The sequence below is a fragment of the Palaemon carinicauda genome, chromosome 6 (genome assembly GCF_036898095.1).
Source record: "Palaemon carinicauda isolate YSFRI2023 chromosome 6, ASM3689809v2, whole genome shotgun sequence".
Taxonomy (NCBI): domain Eukaryota; kingdom Metazoa; phylum Arthropoda; class Malacostraca; order Decapoda; family Palaemonidae; genus Palaemon; species Palaemon carinicauda.
Genome location: NC_090730.1, coordinates 3,319,359 through 3,339,039, shown reverse-complemented (window position 1 = coordinate 3,339,039; position 19,681 = coordinate 3,319,359). Strand labels below are relative to the sequence as shown.

At 43.0% G+C, this 19,681-nt stretch overlaps 1 protein-coding gene across 1 annotated transcript in view; it reads left to right on the top strand.

Moving 5' to 3' along the window:
* Positions 1-19,681, top strand: part of LOC137642373 (methylglutaconyl-CoA hydratase, mitochondrial) — an 83,023-nt gene that overhangs the window by 33,753 nt on the left and 29,589 nt on the right. The gene's annotated exons all lie outside the window — the stretch shown is intronic.

Genomic DNA, 19,681 nt, shown 5'->3' with positions numbered 1-19,681 from the left:
CAAGGACGTGAAGGAAGTTCGTTCTTTGCTAGGAATCCGAGCTGAAAAGAACATGTTGCAGATTCGGTCGTGAAACCAATGTTCTTGCTGAAGGCATGAACCTCACTGACTCTCTTAGCTGTTGCAAGGCAGACGAGAAAAAGTGTCTTGAGGGTAAGGTCCTTGAAAGAAGCTGACTGGAGAGGTTCGAACCTAGGTGACATAAGGAACCTTAAGACTACGTCTAGATTCCAGCCTGGAGTGGATAGACGACGCTCTTTAGACGTCTCAAAAGACTTAAGAATGTCTTGAAGGTCCTTGTTGGAAGAAAGGTCCAAACCTCTGTGGCGGAGAACTGAAGCCAACATACTCCTATACCCTTTAATCGTAGGGGCTGAAAGGGATCTCTCATTCCTAAGATGTAGAAGGAAGTCAGCTATTTGGGTCACAGAGGTATTGGTAGAGGATATTGAATTGGCTCTACACCAGCTTCGAAGACCTCCCACTTAGACTGGTAGACTCTACGAGTGGAAACCCTTCTCGCTCTGGCAATCGCACTGGCTGCCTCCTTCGAAAAGCCTCTAGCTCTAGCGAATCTTTCGACAGTCTGAAGGCAGTCAGCCGAAGAGCGTGGAGGTTTGGGTGCAACCTGTCTACGTGAGGTTGACGTAGAAGGTCCACTCTTAGAGGTAGAGTCCTGGGGATGTCGACTAGCCATTGAAGTACCTCTGTGAACCATTCTCTTGCAGGCCAAAGGGGAGCAACCAGCGTCAGCCGTGTCCCTTCGTGCGAGATGAATTTCTGCAGAACTTTGTTTATTATCTTGAACGGTGGAATGCGTACAGGTCGAGATGGGACCAGTTCAGTAGAAAAGCATCCACATGAACTGCTGCAGGGTCTGGAACAGGGGAACAGTACAGCGGAAGTCTCTTGGGTTATGGAGGTGGCAAACAGATCTATGGTAGGTTGACCCCACAAGGTCCAAAGTCTGTTGCACACACTCTTGTGGAGGGTCCATTCCGTGGGAATGACCTGATTCCTTCTGCTTAGGCGATCTGCTGAGACGTTCATATCGCCCTGAATGAACCTCGTGACCAGAGTGAGGTTTAGACCTCTTGACCAAATGAGGAGGTCCCTTGCGATCTCGTATAGGCTCCTCGAATGGGTCCCTCCTTGCTTGGAGATGTAAGCCAAGGCTGTGGTATTGTCTGAGTTCACCTCCACCACTTTGCCTAGCAGGAGGGACTTGAAGTTCAACAGGGCTAAATGAACTGCTAGTAGCTCTTGCAGTTGATGTGGAGTAATCCCTGTTCTTCGTTCCACGTTCCCGAGCATTCCCGTCCGTTCAAGGTCGCACCCCAGCCCGAGTCCGATGCATCTGAGAAGAGATGAAGATTGGGGGTCTGAATAGCCAACGATAGACCCTCCCTGAGAAGGAGGTTGTGCTTCCACCACAGGAGAGTGGTCTTCATCTCTTGGGTGATTGGGATAGAGACTGCTTCGAGAGTCGAACCCTTGTCCCAATGAGCTGCAAGATGGAATTGAAGAGGGCGGAGGTGGAGTCTCCCTAGCTCGACGAACAGGGCCAGTGATGAAAGGGTCCCTGTGAGACTCATCCACTGTCTCACCGAGCAACTGCTCCTCTTCAGCATGCTCATGATGCACTCTAGGGCTTGGCTTATCCTGGGGGCCGATGGAAAAGCCCGAAAATCCTGACTCCGAATCTCCATTCCCAGGTACACAATGGATTGGGAGGGAATGAGTTGAGACTTTTCTATGTTGACTAATAGACCCCAGTTCTCTGATTAAGTCTAAAGTCCAATTGAGATTCTCCAGACAGCGACGACTCGTGGAGGCTCTCAACAGCCAGTCGTCTAAGTAGAGGGAGGCTCTGATGTCCGATAAGTGTAGGAATTTTGCTATATTCCTCATCAGATGAGTAAAGACCATAGGAGCTGTGCTTAGGCCAAAACACAGGGCTTGGAATTGGTAGACAACCTTTCCGAAAACGAATCTCAGGAAAGGTTGGGAGTCTGGATGAATAGGAACGTGAAAGTAGGCATCTTTCAAGTCCAACGAGACCATCCAGTCCTCCTGCCTGACCGCTGCTAAGACCGACTTCGTCGTCTCCATCGTGAACGTCTGCTTGGTGACATACGCGTTGAGCGCGCTGACGTCCAGCACCGGTCTCCAACCCCCTGTCTTCTTGGCCACAAGAAAGAGACGGTTGTAGAAGCCCGGGGATTGATGGTCCCGGACTATAACCACTGCCTTCTTCTGCACAAGTAGCGACACCTCCTGGTGCAATGCTAGCCTCTTGTCCTCTTCTTTGTAGTTGGGAGAGAGGTTGATGGGCGATGTGGTCAGAGGTGGTTTGAGGCAGAATGGAATCCTGTAACCGTTCCTCAGCCAACTGACAGACTGGGCGTCTGCACCTCTCTTTTCCCAGGCTCGCCAGAAGATCTTGAGTCTGGCTCCTACTGCTGTCTGGAGATGCGGAGAGTCAGTTTTTTCCTTTAGATGTCCTGGAGCCTTTCCTGGACTTGCTCCTGTAAGAGTCTGGACGGGAGCTTCCTCGGCTGGGGGCTCTACCACGAAAGGGCGGTATGAACCTCGTAGCAGGGGTATCAACCACTGGGGAGCGATAAGTCTTGGGGACTGAGGTAGCAACCTTAGACTTACGAGCCGAAGAGGCTACAAGATCGTGTGTGTCCTTTTGTATCAGGGCAGCAGACAAGTCCTTAACCAGCTCTTCGGGGAAGAGGAACTTCGAGAGCGGAGCAAAAAGGAGTTGTGACCTTTGGCAAGGTGTAATGCTGGAGGAAAGGAAGGTACACAGCTGTTCCCTTTTCTTCAAAACCCCTGATACAAACAACGACGCAAGCTCACCAGATCCATCCCTAATGGCCTTATCCATGCAGGACATTAATAGCATGGCAGAATCCTTGTCCGCAGGAGAGGTCTTCTTGCTGAGGGCCCCCAGGCACCAGTCAAGAAAGTTGAACATCTCAAATGCTCTAAACAGTCCTTTCAGTAAGTGATCCAGGTCTGAGAAGGTCCAGCAAACCTTAGAACGCCTCATTGCAGTTCTCCGAGGCGAGTCTACCAGACTTGAGAAGTCAGCCTGGGCAGAGGCAGGTACTCCCAAGCCTGGTGCTTCTCCTGTGGCATACCAAACGCTCGCTTTCGAGGTGAGCTTAGTCGGCGGGAACATGAAAGAAGTTTTGCCAAGGTGTTACTTAGTCTGCAGCCACTCCCCTAAGATCCTTAATCTTGTCCTCTTCTTGCTCTCTTAGAGGACCTTGCTAGGACTAGCTTAGTATAGGAGGACTTAGCTTGTTGTACGCCCAGCGAAAACTCAGATGGTGGAGAGCGGGGAATAGCAGAGACAAAGTGGTCTGGGTAAACCTCCCTAAGCAGAGCCAAGACCTTACGAAAGTCAATAGACTGTGGAGAAGGCTTGGATTCATCCACGTCTGACGAGGGATCCAGGTGTGCCTCCTCATCATCAGACGCATCATCATCAGAGTGTAGCGAAGATATTGGACAAGAATGCTGAACAGCAGAGTCAGAACGAGTAGGAACAATATTAGTGGTTTCCTCTTCAAGTAACTGTTGAGGGAGAACCTGAGGCTCAGACTGCAAAGGCTGAATAACAGACAAAGCAGAAGGAAGGCGCATGGGTGGAGGAGGCTGACTCCTAGCATGAGAGGTTGAACCCAAGGGTTGCGCTTGCTGAGCGGTTGGTGGAAGCGGAGTAGCAAGTTCCTGTTCCTGTGGTGTGAGCGGAGCGTGAAGAGGTTGAGGCTGCGCAGAACAAGGTAAATGTCTCGCAAGCTGAGGCTCCTGAGGCGCAAGGCCAAGGTGTAGTGGAGCTTGCCTTGTGGAAGGTTGAGCTCGCTGCAGCGAGAGCTGAGGAGACTGACTCATGCACGGGAGAGGTTGTTGTACCTCAGCCGAGAGTTGCACCACTGGTGGAGCAGCAAGGGGAGGCGGAGGAAGAGAGGTATAATCCTCCTGATCCCATAGCAAAGGTTGCCTTAAAGAAGGCGGAGGCTGAACACCACTGGGAACAGCAAACTCAGACTGTGGCTCAACATCGTACGCCTGGCAGGTGGTACTGCGATCAGGCGGAGCAAGCGCAGGCGGAGCGAGCGTAGGCGGAGCGAACGCAGGCGGAGGCGGAGGCGCAACACTCTCAGCCCGACACTCACGCATCAAGTCCGAAAGCTGTGCTTGCATGGACTGTAGTAGAGTCCACTTAGGGTCGGCAGAAACTACAGTAGGCTGAGGTAAAGCCTTAACAGTCGAGCTCTGTTGTGGCAGAACCTTACTCCTCTTGGGCGGAGTGCAGTCGACAGATGACTGCGGCGAGTCAGAGCTGAGCCAATGACTGCAACCTGGCTGAGCACTCGCGGACTGGACTCTGCGTTTAAGTGGTCTCGAGACCTGAGACCAACGTTTCTTCCCTGACAGATGATCAGCGGACGAGAACAAGACGGGCTCAATCGTCTGCAGGTGGGAGTGACGGTCTTTGGAAGACACGCCCGCAACCACCGAGGATACTTCTGTGCGCCTAACAAGGCCTGCCGAACCCTTATGCCCTTCGACATTGCTTCTCCCCTGGGCTTGGGAGCTTGCAAGAGGTCCCGGACTGGGAGGACGACTGGCTCGCACAGAAGTATCCCCACGCACCACACTGGCACTGACACTAGCACTTGGCACTGCACTGACACTAGCACTCGTCACAGCACTGGCACTAATTCCACCCACTGCACTCTTGACCTTAAGTTCCTTAACTTCGGCCATCAGAGACTTATGGTCACTTACCACTGACTCTACTTTATCGCCTAAGGCCTGAATAGCACGCAAAACCACAGACATATCAGGCGGAGGGCAAACAGTAGGTTCGGGGGTAGCCACTACAGGGGTAGGAAAAGGTAGGGGATCATGAGGTGAGGAAAACAGTGAAGAGTGAGAAGAACTCCTCCTAACTCTACCTCTCTTAGTTGAATATTTTAAAAGACGGACAAATTCCAGTTCCGAAAGTCCGGCGCATTCCTCACATCGATTTTCTAACTGACAGGGTCTGTCCCTACAGTCAGAACAAGCGGTGTGAGGATCTACCGAGGCCTTCGGAATACGCCTATTGCAAGACCTACATCGTCTATGGGAGGGGGCTTGCGAAATGTCAGACATCTTGAATCCAAAGAGTTAGCCAAAGGGGTTTCCAAAATCAAGCAAAAGATCGTTAACCGTATATCAGGACTATATAAAAGCTATCTAGCTAATATAAGAAGGTTTCCAGTAAAGCGACAGCCGAAATCTGAGAGAATACTTCACCAATTAGCCGTGAACAAACTCGAAGATCATAAGCATATCCCAGAACGTCTTGCCGGAAGCACGACAGAGGAATAATTGAGGAGGTGTCAACAAGAAGTACTTGAGTACCTGGCCACAGGTGGCGCTGGTAAGTACACCCCCTTCTAGTATTGTGATAGCTGGCGTATCCCTCCATAGAATTCTGTCGGGCAACGGAGTTGACAGCTACATGATTATCGGGTAAGTTTAATATTGAAAAAGATATGTCCTATATAAACTATTAACAACGTCAAAAACAGATATGTCATATATATACTATAAAAAGACTCATGTCAGCCTGGTCAACATAAAAACATTTGCTCCTACTTTGAACTTTTGAAGTTCTACTGATTCAATTACCCGATTAGGAAGATCATTCCACAACTTGGTAACAGCTGGAATAAAACTAATAGAATACTGTGTAGTATTGAGCCTCATGATGGAGAAGGCCTGGCTATTAGAATTAACTGCTTGCCTAGTATTACGAACAGGATAGAATTGTCCAGGGAGATCTGAATGCAAAGGATGGTCAGAGTTATGAAAAATCTTATGCAACATGCATAATGAACTAATTGAACAACGGTGCCAAAGATTAACATCTAGATCAGGAATATGTTATTTTTATTAGTAAAATAAATTTTTGAATATACTTACCCGATAATCATGTAGCTGTCAACTCCGTTGCCCGACAGAATTCTATGGAGGGATACGCCAGCTATCACAATACTAGAAGGGGGTGTACTTACCAGCGCCACCTGTGGCCAGGTACTCAAGTACTTCTTGTTGACACCTCCTCAATTATTCCTCGGTCCACTGGTTCTCTATGGGGAGGAAGGGAGGGTCGATTAAATCATGATTATCGGGTAAGTATATTCAAAAATTTATTTTACTAATAAAAATAACATTTTTCAATATTAAACTTACCCGATAATCATGTAGCTGATTCACACCCAGGGGGGTGGGTGAAAAACCAGTGTACAAGACTAAAGGATAGCTAAGTATCCCGTATTTCATATAATCAGTTATCCACAATAACAATGAAATAATAAGTACCTGGTAAGGAAGTAGACTTGAACCGTTACTCTGCCTTTAATAAGATCGTCTTCCTTACTGAGCGCAGCGTTCCTCTTGGGAGGCTGAATCAACTCAAAGGTGCTAAAGTATACAGGGCTGCAACCCATACTAAAGGACCTCATCACAACCTTTAACCTCGGCGCTTCTCAAGAAAGAATTGACCACCCGCCAAATCAACAAGGATGTGGAAGGCTTCTTAGCCGACCGTACAACCCATAAAAAGTATTCAAGAGAAAGGTTAAAAGGTTATGGGATTATGGGAATGTAGTGGCTGAGCCCTCGCCTACTACTGCATTCATTGCCACGAATGGTCCCAGGGTGTAGCAGTACTCGTAAAGAGACTGGACATCTTTGAGATAGAATGATGCGAACACTGACTTGCTTCTCCAATAGGTTGCATCCATAACACTCTGCAGAGAATGGTTCTGTTTGAAGGCCACTGAAGTAGCCACAGCTCCCACTTCATGTGTCCTTACCTTCAGCAAAGCAAGGTCTTCTTCCTTCAGATGAGAATGTGTTTCTCTAATCAGAAGCCTGAATTGTAAGAAACTGAGTTCTTAGAACTTGGAAAAGAAGGTTTCTTGATAGCACACTATAAGGCTTCTGATTGTCCTTGTAAAGGTTAAGACCTTTTTAGATAGTACCTAAGAGCTCTAACTGGGCAAAGTACTCTCTTCAGATCATTCCCCACCAAGTTGGACAGGCTTGGGATCTCGAACGACTTAGGCCAAGGACGTGAAGGAAGCTCGTTTAGCAAAAACCGAGCTGCAAGGAACATGTAGCCGTTTCAGATGTGAAAACAATGATCCTGCTGAAGGCGTGGATCTCACTTACTCTTTTAGCTGTTGTCAAGCACACGAGGAAAAGAGTTTTTAATGTGAGGTCCTAAAAAGAGGCTGATTGGAGAGGTTCAAATCTTGATGACATAAGGAACCTTAGGACCACGTCTAGATTCCAGCCTGGAGTGGACAACCGACGTTCCTTTGAGGTCTCAAAAGACCTAGGGAGGTCCTGTAGATCTTTGTTGGTGGAAAGATCCAAGCCTCTGTGGCGGAAAACCGCTGCCAACATACTTCTGTAACCCTTGATCGTAGGAGCTGAAAGGGATCTTACTTTCCTTAGATATAACAGGAAGTCAGCAATCTGGGTTACAGTGGTACTGGTTGAGGAAACTGCATTGGTCTTGTACCAGCTACGGAAGACTTCCCCTTGAGACTGAAAGATTCTGAGAGTGGATGTTCTCCTTGCTTTGGCAATCGCTCTGACTGCCTCCTTCGAAAAGCCCCTAGCTCTTGAGAGTCTTTCGAAAGTCTGAAGGCAGTCAGACGAAGAGCGTGGAGGATTGGGTGTACCTTCTTTACGTGAGGTAGACTTAGAAGGTTCACTCCTAGAGGAAGAGTCCTGGGAATGTCGACCAGCCATTGCAGTACCTCTAAGAACCATTCTCTCGCGGACCAGAGCGGAGCCAACCAACGTCAGCCGTGTCCCTTTGTGAGAGGAGAACTTCTGAAGTACCCTGTTGACAATCTTGAACGGCGGGAATGCATACAGGTCGAGATGGAACCAATCCAGCAGAAAAACATCCACGTGAACTGCTGCTGGGTCTGGAATCAGAGAACAATACAACAGGAGTCTCTAGGTTATCGAGGTAGTGAACAGATCTATGGTTGGCTGACCCCACAGGGCCCAAAGTCTGTTGCAAACATTCTTGAGAAGGGTCCACTCTGTGGGGATGACCTGACCCTTCCGTCTGAGGTGATCTGCCATGACATTCATACCGCCCTGAATGAACCTCGTTACCAGTTAGCTTTCGATCTTTAGACCAGATGAGTAGGTCCCTTGCGATCTAGAACAACTTCCACGAAAGAGTCCCTCCCTGCTTGAAGATGTAAGCCAGGGCTGTGGTGTTGTCAGAGTCCACCTCCACCACTTTGTTAAGCTGGAGGGACTTGAAGTTTATCAAGGCCAGAATAACCGCCAACAACTCCTTGCAATTGATGTGAAGTGTCCTTTGCTCCTGATTCCATGTTCCCGAGCATTCTTGTCCGTCCAAAGTCGCACCCCAGCCCGTGTCTGATGCGTCCGAGAGGAGACGGCGGTCGGGTTTCTGAACAGCCAAAGGTAGACTTCCTTGAGAAGAAAGCTGTTCTTACACCACGCGAGAGAAGACCTCCTCTCTTCGGAAACAGGAACTGAGACCGTCTCTAGCGTCATGTCCTTTATCCAGTGAGCAGTTAGATGATACTGAAGGGGGGGGAGGTGGAGTCTCCCTAACACGATGAACAGGGCCAGCGATGAAAGTGTCCCTGTTAGACTCATCCACTACCTGACTGAGCATCGGTTCCTTCTCAGCATGCTCTGGATGCATTCTAGGGCTTGGAAGATCCTTGGGGCCGACGGAAAAGTCCGAAAAGCTCGACTCTGAAGATCCATACCCAAGGAGACAATGGTCTGGGATGGAACGAGCTGAGACTCCTCAAAATTGACCAGGAGGCCCAGTTCCTTGGTCAGATCCATAGTCCATTTGAAAATCTTCAGACAGCGACGACTTGTGGGAGCTCTTAAAAGCCAGTCGTCTGACGGAGCCGGACACAAGATCATGGTACTGCTGCACAGTCTGTGAACTGTCAATCATGGGCAAGCGAGGAAGTACAGTGACAACCCGAATCTGTCTAGACTGTCTGGGTCGTACAGACAACTCCTTATCGGGTTGCTGAGGTTGCCGCACTGCGTCACAACAAGTCACTTCTGTTGGTTGTTGAACGTCTTCCCCGTGACACATTGACTCCGTAAACAAAAAATCCTCTAACCAGGACTAAGCTTGGACTGCATGTCTTGTAACACAGCTCAAGGTCTATGGGAGCAGGTGTGGTAACAGACGGGATTAGCGACTGAAGTGGAACCATTACCTTCCCTGGAAGCATGGTACGCTTAAATAAAAGTCCATAGGAGGCTATGCAGCTAAAGGCTCCCTCCAAATGACAGAGTCCTCAAGGGAATATCAGAAGGAGGGAGAAAAGAACTTTCTCATCTACAGGGACCATATCCTAGAAAAGCTAAGTTCTCTCAGTGAGGGTTCACTGGTGCAAAAGCAGCAGACTAGAAGGCAACGTTATGAAACTGCTTGACAGTCTAGTGAGTTGGCAACAACCAAAGATGTGTGACTGAGAAGCATGCAGTAAGGTATGCAGAGCATGTTGTATGCAGAGTATGCTGTATGCAGAGCATGCTGAATGTAGAGCATGTTGTATGCAGAGCATGCTGAATGCAGAGCATGTTGTATGCAGAGCATGCTGAATGCAGAGCATGTTGTATGCAGAGCATGCTGAATGTAGAGCATGCTGAATGCAGAGCATGCTGTATGCAGAGCATGTTGTATGCAGAGCATGCTGTATGCAGAGCATGCTGTATGTAGAGCATGTTGTATGCAGAGCATGCTGAATGCAGAGCATGCTGTATGCAGAGCATGTAGTATGCAGAGCATGCTGTAAGCAGAGCATGCTGTATGTAGAGCATGCTGTAAGGTAAGCAGAGCGTGTGCATGGCGTTTAACATTTCTCAGAAATTCCATGACCAGTGCTAGAGTGCTTTATGCATGCTTGCATGGGGTTTAAATATCAACATAATATTTACCTACATTCATAACTCATGATTCATATTTTTTTTTGCCATATTCTGCGATAATGTTAAAAATATATTGCAAGGAATACAAATATATTTTTATAAGTAATACAAATAACCTCCATTATCATAAGGTTTGAAAATGGAGGTAAGGTATGCTGAACAGCAGAGTCAGAACGAGCTGGAACAACAATAGTTGTGGTTTCCTCTTCAAGACTCTGTTGAGGGAACACCTGAGGCTCAGTCTGCAAAGGCTGATCAAAGGAAGTAGCAGAAGGTAGGCGCATGGGTGGAGGAGGCTGACTCCTGGCATGAGTGGCTGAACCCAAGGGTTGCGCTTGCTGAGCGGTTGGCGGAAGCGGAGTAGCAAGTTCCTGTTCCTGTGGTGTGAGCGGAGCGCGATGAGGTAGAGGCTGCGCAGAACAAGGTAAATGTCTCGCAAGCTGAGGCTCCTGAGGCGCAAGGCTAAGGTGTAGTGGTGCTTGCCTTGTGGAGGGTTGAGCTCGCTGCAGCGAGAGCTGAGGAGACTGACTCAAGGACGGGAGAGGTTGTTGTACCTCAACCGAGTGTTGCATCACTGGTGGAGCAGCAAGTGGAGGCGGAGGAAGAGAGGTATAATCCTCCTGATCCCATTGTAAAGGTTGCCTTAAAGAAGGTGGAGGCTGAGCACCACTGGGAACAGCCAACTCAGAACGTGGCTCAACATCGTACGCCTGGCAGGTGGTACTGCGATCAGGCGGAGCGAGCGCAGGCGGAGCGAGCGCAGGCGGAGGGAGTGTAGGCGGAGGCGGAGGCGCAACACTCTCAGCCCGACACTCACGCATCAAGACCGAAAGTTGTGACTGCATGGACTGCAGTAGAGTCAACTTGGGGTCGGCAGACACTAAGGTCTGCTGAGGTAAAGCCTTAACAGCAGAGATCTGTTGCGGCAGAACCTTACTCCTCTTAGGCGGAGTGCATTCAACTGATGACTGAGGAGAGTCAGAGCTAACCCAATGACTGCATCCGGGTTGTTGAACTCTAACTTCGTACGTCTGGCATAGGTCTGGACTTTATGTTTAAGAGGTCTTGAGACCTGAGACCAGCGTTTTCTCCCCTAAATTTCTTCTGCAGACGAGCAAAATAAGGGCTCAATCGTCTGCGGGTGGGAGTGACGGTCTCGGTAAGACACGCCCACAACCACCGAAGATACTTCTGTGCGCCGATCAAGGCCTGCTGAACCCTTTTGTCCTTCGACATTGCTTCTCCCCTGGGCTTGTGAGCTTGCAAGAGGTCCCGGACTGGGAGAACGACTGGCGCGCACAGAAGTACCCTCACGCACAACACTGACACTTTGCGCTAATCACTTATCACTTTGATTTTCTGTTTGCACTTATTTCACTGAACTCGAAACTTTAAGTGGTTTGTACCTGAAACACGCAATTCTATCCTTTCTCAAAAGTTAGTAATTGCGAAAACAGAATTACAATGTAACAGAAAAATCTAATGAAAGATAAATAATTCAGTGGCTGGAAAGAGACTAAACACTAGATCACTCTAGAAACGTTTACTTACTTCCCCTAAAGAGACTAGGGAGAAGAGCAAAAACGATAAAAACGTTACTCGTACGCCTGGCAGGCTTGAATGAAACGTTTATCCTCCTCTTTCTCCCTCCGTCTCTATCTCTCTCTCTCTCTCTCTCTCTCTTGACTTAGAACCTGAGAGAAGAGCCCAATCATATATATCGTTAAAACATATTATTGTTAAAGGAAAAAACTGAAATATTTCCCAAAATGAAAAGTTCCTTTATTAGGATTAAAACCATTAAGTTAAGAAAGAATGAACAAAACGCTAGACACGGTTACTCTTACTGCAATGTGAAACCGTGAAAAATCTTTCTCTATCGTAACGATAGAGTGAAAGTTGAACGTTCTGAACGTCAACAACTGCAGAGACAAAACAAAACGTTAGTTCAACTTTGAAAACAGTACTAGACTATCAAAGAAATTCTTTCAAAGACATTAAAATAGCATAATATGTTAACAGGTAAAACCGAAATGACGGGCTCAATGTTAATTAACTTCGGTACCAAGAAAAGACCGCCTACTATTAGGAAGGTCGAAAATAAACAAATATAAAAATTAATTTTAATAAGTTTATAAAAAAAAGGAAGTTAATCGAAGAGGCCTATAAGAGGCGGAGAGATATAAAATAAATCTATAACTTTTGTTAAGCAAAATTAAGAAAGAGAGTCTATACTCTCTTAGACACCAACACTTCCGTCTAAGGGAAGGGTCGGCCATTTAAAGGTGAAAGAGAGTTCATACTCTCTTCGTCACCATAATTAATCAAATTAATTCCAAAAGCTAACTAAGCTAATATAGAAGTTTCCAGTAAAGCGACAGCCGAAATCAAAGAGAAATACTTCACCAAAATCGTGAAAATACTCCAAGAACATAAGCGTATCCCAGAACGTCTTGCCGGAAGCACGACAGAGGAATAATTGAGGAGGTGTCAACAAGAAGTACTTGAGTACCTGGCCACAGGTGGCGCTGGTAAGTACACCCCCTTCTAGTATTGTGATAGCTGGCGTATCCCTCCATAGAATTCTGTCGGGCAACGGAGTTGACAGCTACATGATTATCGGGTAAGTTTAATATTGAAAAAAGAAATTTAATAGACTGTAAGTTTCTGTCCAAAAAATTAAGATGAGAATCAGCATCTGAATACCAGACAGGAGAAAAATACTCAAAACAAGGTAGAATGAAAGAATTAAAACACTTCTTCAGAATCGATTGATCACCAAAAATCTTGTAAGACTTTCTCAATAAGGCAATTTTTTGTGCTATGTGTTTCTCAAAAGTAAATTTGCTGTCGAGAATCACACCTAAAATTTTAAGTCATACAAATTTAAAGAAACATTATCAATACTGAGATCCGGATGTTGAGGAGCCACAGTCCTTGACCTACTTACAATCATACTTTGAGTTTTGTTAGGATTCAACTTCATACCCCATAATTTGCACCATGCACTAATTTTAGCTAAATCTCTATTAAGGTATTCACCAACTCCAGATCTAAATTCAGGGGATGGAATTGATGCAAAGAGAGTAACATCATCTGCATATGCAACAAGCCTGTTTTCTAGGCTAAACCATATGTCATGTGTATATAGTATGAAAAGTATTGGGCCAAGAACACTACCCTGTGGAACACCGGATATCACATTCCTATACTCACTATGGTGCCCATCAACAACAACTCTTTGAGATTTATTACTTAAAAAATCAATAATAATGCTAAGAAACGACCCACCCACTCCCAACTGTTTCAGTTTGAAAACAAGGGCCTCATGATTATCACGGTCAAGGGCAGCACTAAAATCAAGGCCAATCATACGAACTACCTGACCACAATCAAGGGATTTCTGTACAGCATTGGAGATTGTAAGAAGGGCATCACATGCTCCAAGGCCTTTACGAAAACCAAATTGCAAACTAGGGAGTAGATGATTATCTTCAGCAAACCTATTAAGACGTTTTTCCAGAAGACGTTCAAAAACTTTAGATAATACGGGAGTTATGGAAATTGGGTGGTAATCAGTGGGACTTGAGCCACCACAAACACATTTACATAGAGGAGTAACATTACCAATTCTCCAACAAGTGCTGGAAGCTCCTCTTCTTGCTAACTTGCGCAAAATGACATAACTTTGGAGCTAAGAAATCTGCAGTCTTTATAAAAAACAAAGGAAAAATACCATTTGGGTCTACACCTCCATAAGCATCAACGTCCATCAACGGAGCTTTAATTTCACGAGATCGAAAAGCTAAACTAGTTGGTTTAGCCTCAGGAAAACAGGAATGAGGAAGTTCAAGTTTTTCATTACTCTGTTTACTGTCAAAAACATCAGCCAAAAGGATTGCCTTTTTCTTTGGACAGTGAGTGACTGAGCCATCTGGTTTAAGTAAAGGAGGAACTGTTGCATCTACACCAAAGAGTGCAGATTTAAGGGTAGACTACCATTTACATTCCTGAGTTGTACCAGAAAGGGTTTCTTCTATGGTTAAATTGTACTCCTTTTCAGTTGAGACATAAACTCTCTGAGCAAAAGCTCAAAGCTGAGTATAATTGTTCCAGGTCAAATCTGATCTGTTACCCTTCCAAAGTCTCCTACGCATCTAAAAAAGAGATGACAACTTCGGGACCGTGGTTCGACGGCCAGACAGCATTACAAGAGAGAAAGACATTGACATCAAACACTACGTAAAAGAGGGCTGCTAATGGTGAAGAAGCACAAGGGAATAGTATCTAATAAATAACCAAATCAAGAGCCTCATGGTCCCTTGGCTGGGCAACCAAGTGCAGGTTCAGAACCAACCTCACAACCTTTGGGATCAGACATGCATTGTAACTGAAGCCCTTCTACACCATCAATATGTGATTAAATTGGACGGTAAAGGATATTTATCTTTAGAAACAGGAGACAACTGAGCTCATTGTGCTGCCTATACCGGGGGCAGATCTCACGTCACGCCCTATGATGCCCAAAGCCCCAGTGACAGTTTCTAGGCACCTTACAAGGACCAAAGCTAAGTCAGGCTGGCTGGCTGATATTATATCAAACAGGAGTTTCACATATTTCAAAAGATATTCTTTATTGCTTTATTACAAAGCTGTATTTTGTTTATGTATGTTCCACTATCACATAGGTGCTTTTAGGTGATGATTCTGCTATCACCTGACAGACCATCTTTAAATTAATCTGCATTATTCACATTTTCATTCCCTTATACTACAGTATTTAAATTCTCAGTACTGTATATACATCACAACTTCCTGACTGTATATTCCTTATCAGAATATTTTTTATGTCTAATATTATAATCTTGGGGAAAGTTGTATTGTATAATGCAAGAATAGTTGGGTAATGGCACATAGCTTAGCACCCAGCATACTCAGACAGGCAGTCTGTTACTAGTCTCATAAGAATATAGTACATGTACCTCCGTACTCGTGTACAGATAGCAATACTGTATGACTCTTCATTTTAAAGTGATAACACAAAAAGCAAATAGCATCACTGAGCTCTTCTTTTGGTAAATATATGATCATTTCCATTCTCACCAAACAGGAATTTGTTATAATATACATACGAATGCTAGCCTTTATTATTATCATTATTAGTATCTAAGCTGTAGCCCTATTTGGAAAAGCAAGATGGTACAAGCCCTAGGCAAATGCACCGTAACCCAAACCCCATTATCTCAGCTAGGACTATTTGGTGGTGCGCCTACCATTCTACAAACTCCATTATAACCTCAGAAAACCTATTGGTCGAACCGAAATACATTACTATGCTATTGCAAGTCAATGTTGGGGAGCGTTTGTAGTTGCTTGGGACGGACCAAGTCAGTGGTTAAAATGTGGGTAATTATTTACTGTAGCACAAAATTCCTAATAAAGAAATTAAGAAGTGTTCTTGGTGTATTTATAGAGTTCCAGGTGTATTTCTAGGTACTTTGAACTGTTCTGATGCAAATAATTGTGGTAAACCTATATTTTGAAAATTTTAGACATCAAAAAATTTCGAAACTTACGACTAAAGCAACATTTTAAGAGAGAAACAGGAGCCTTTGTGTATTATTGGCCAGTTCCTCCTTTGTGCAATAAAAATGGGCATCGATTAATGTAACTTCCCCCCCTATCCCAATGTACAAGCCATGTCCTTACCTAACGAGGGGGAGGGGGGATAACGCCACCCTGCGACCCCCTTACACTAACGTATTCTTAGTCGGCCGTCATCATACATGCAGGTGGCCGCATCAAACTTAGACCCCGAGAAACAAACTCAAGAACATCACCTAACCCAAGGTTACCCACCTAATCTGTCAGACACATCCTTACCTACCGGGGAGGATATGGCCCCCTGTGACGACCCCCTTTAGACTGACATATCCTTAGCTAAATAAAAATATTCGTAAAACTTTACAAAAATATATTTCGTAAGTCGTAAAACGAGTTTCACATTGTCGTAATATGAGTTTACACCTGCCCAAACCAACTACATGTACCCTGATAATAATCGAAGAAACAAAATGTTCATCGAAATTAAATTTGCAATCAAAATTTCAAATTTATTTGTACAGTTGAAAAGACATTATCCATGAAATGACCTGCTGGTTGATGAGCCACTGTCCTCTATTTACTTACAACCATTCCTTGAAGTTTGTTAGGGTCCAAATTCGTGCACTAAATTTAGCTAGATCTCTATTAAAGTATTCTGCAACAGTATCTTCAATCAGATTTAAATGATGCACAATAGTATAATCAACATGTACTAGAAGGTAGTTATATTCTCGGCTGCTCGGCCTGGTGTATTATTTATTACTTTACTCCTCAAAATAAGTTTCCGGCCACTCTATCGCAAAAGAGATAAGTGCAAAACTTCTTAGCTTAATCTTATTACTGTAATATTAATTGAGCTTCTTTATCTATACCTATAGATCATATATTTCCTATTATGCTCATAGATATCCACAGAATTTTTAATGAAAATCTTTATATTTAATCATATCCATTTCTACCTTGAAATCAGTTGGGATAATACGGTTAATACGTAGTAATCAGTGTTGGTAATACATTTTGGGATGTTTGGTATTTTTGAATTCTTCATTATGCATTGTTGTACTGTATTGTTTTTTATGTGAACTAGCAGATCTATGTTGTTGATATTTTGCAACATACCTACGCTTATATCTTGTTTCATTAACTGTCTTAATTTTGGGCATAGTACATTGAAAGGCGACTGTCCCCAGATATATAAATTTAGTTAATATCACCATGGTTCCCATCTACAATACTTCATAAGCAATTGATCTGTCGAGTTTAAATTAATAAAATAAATTATCTAAATAAAAATTCTCGATTTGACAATTACTGACAGAACCACAGAAACATGAGGTAACACTAAATTTGCGTTTATTTGAAAAAATTAATAACAAGAAGAGCAAACAATATTACAAATAACAGTCGGCTTAAATATTCACTGACTAAATTAGCCGTTTCTAGTCCACTGGAAGACAATTTTCATCATCACGCTGGCCAGTGCGGATTGGCGATGGTGGGAGATTTTCGTCACAACAAACCAACCTAGTAAGGGTGACCCTGGCTAGTATGGCTTTGCTGATCATTGCGATATTCAAACCCTTTCACCATTTCCTACTCGAAAAGGTATGTAGCTTATATATATATATATATATATATATATATATATATATATATATATATATATATATATATATATATATATATATATAGATACTGTATATATATATATATATATATATATATATATATATATATATATATATATATATATATATATATATATATGTATATATATATATATATATATAGATACTGTATATATATATATATATATATATATATATATATATATATATATATATATATATATATATATATATATATACATATATATATATATATATATATATATATATATATATATATATATATATATATATATATATATATATATTAGTCATGAATTATACTTACGTCTCTTGGAATAACAATACCAGACGTTCCTGAAAGTATACTTTAAAAAAAATCTTGAGAATGAGAAAAAAATAGACATTCATAAAATTAAAACCTTTAATAACATGAGTTTATGATAACATAGTACTTAAAATATAATGCAAATCCATTTAGCCCTGATCATGATTATCATTGGTATTGTAGCTGAAAGAATTAGCTCCAGCAATACATACATACGTACGTACATACAGCATATATATATATATATATATATATATATATATATATATATATATATATATATATATATATATATATATATATATATATATATATTCACCTTAATTAAATAACATAAAAAAACAGTATAAAAATAATGAGTACTGATTGTGCTAAATATAGAATATAGTAAAACAATAAAATGCAAACTTTTAATAAAATTACTGATACATTGTAGTACTTTTTTATGGATATATGGCATAATTGGTTAACTTTCTCTCAAGATATGACTTTTTATTTAATCAAGATATAATTTTCTTCATAAAATGATAATAAAAAATTACATTACCATTAAAGAATTATCAATTACTATCTTCAAGAAAGCACATTTGAGTATATGTTCGTGTTTGATTGACTTCTGTTTACTTAAAAGACTACTTAGCTGTCTATTCTTGAAAGCAATGGGCTGTCCTTACTACATTACAGTTATCAGTGATAGCACTGAATAAGCTACTTGCCACTCCATGGCAGAATAATAATCTATTTTCACACCATTAGGATAAATATTCAGACTTAGGATTTACATTTACGATCATTAAATATCACTGTCTTCTATAAAATAAAAGATTATCTATGGTGTGAAAACGGATTTTGAGCGAAGCGGAAAATCTATTTATGGGCTCAGGCCATGTCGTCCTGATGGAACCTTCCATCAGGACGACATGGCTATCTCACCCAAAAATAGATTTTTCGCTTCGCTTTAAATCCGTTTTCACACCATTAGGATAAATATTCAGACTTAAAATTTACATTTACGATCATTAAATATCACTGTCTTCTATAAAATAAAAGAATATCTATGGTGTAAAAATATTATTATATTTTCCTACAGATCTACAGTATTCTCTACCTGTGCTGCTACTCCCATAGCCATTTTCAAGTACCCTAAAAGGAGTAAAGGTTACCATTTTAGGACAATGGCCTGTTATGGTGTCCATTCTAGGTCAGTGACCCCTTTAAGGAGCGACCTTGTCGCACATGCCGCACAGCTGGTGAACGTGAGTGTCGTCGTTCAAGCAGGAGACCAAGAAATGCCCCAAGTCATTCTTGGAAATGGTGCGTCCGGGTCCTCGGCCATGTTCCACGGTGTAGTCGCGGTTTCCTGGTTCCTCTGTCGGTGTAATATCAAAGATTTCAGTTCTGTTTGAAGTGTAATTGAAAGATTTCAGTTGTTTGTGGTGTAATTGTAAGATTTCAGTTGTGTTTGCAGTGTAATTGCAAGATTTCAGTTGTGTTTGCAGTGTAATTGCAAGATTTCACTGTGTTTGCAGTGTAAAGGCAAGATTTCAGTTGTGTTTGCAGTGTAATTGCAAGATTTCATTGTGTTTGCAGTGTAAAGGCAAGATTTCAGTTGTGTTTGCAGTGCAATTGCAAGATTTCAGTTGCGTTTGCAGTACAATTGCAAGATTTCAGTTGTGTTTGCAGTGTAATTGCAAGATTTCAATTGTGTTTGCAGTGCACTTGCAAGATTTCAGTTGTGTTTGCAGTGTAAAGGCAAGATTTCAGTTGTGTTTGCAGTGCACTTGCAAGATTTCAGTTGTGTTTGCAGTGTAATTGCAAGATTTCAGTTGTGTTTGCAGTGCACTTGCAAGATTTCAGTTGTGTTTGCAGTGCAATTGCAAGATTTCAGTTGTGTTTGCAGTGCATTTGCAAGATTTCAGTTGTGTTTGCAGTGTAATTGCAGATTTCAGTTGTGTTTGCAGTGTAATTGCAGATTTCAGTTGTGTTTGCAGTGTAAAGGCAAGATTTCAGTTGTGTTTGCAGTGCACTTGCAAGATTTCAGTTGTGTTTGCAGTGTAATTGCAGATTTCAGTTGTGTTTGCAG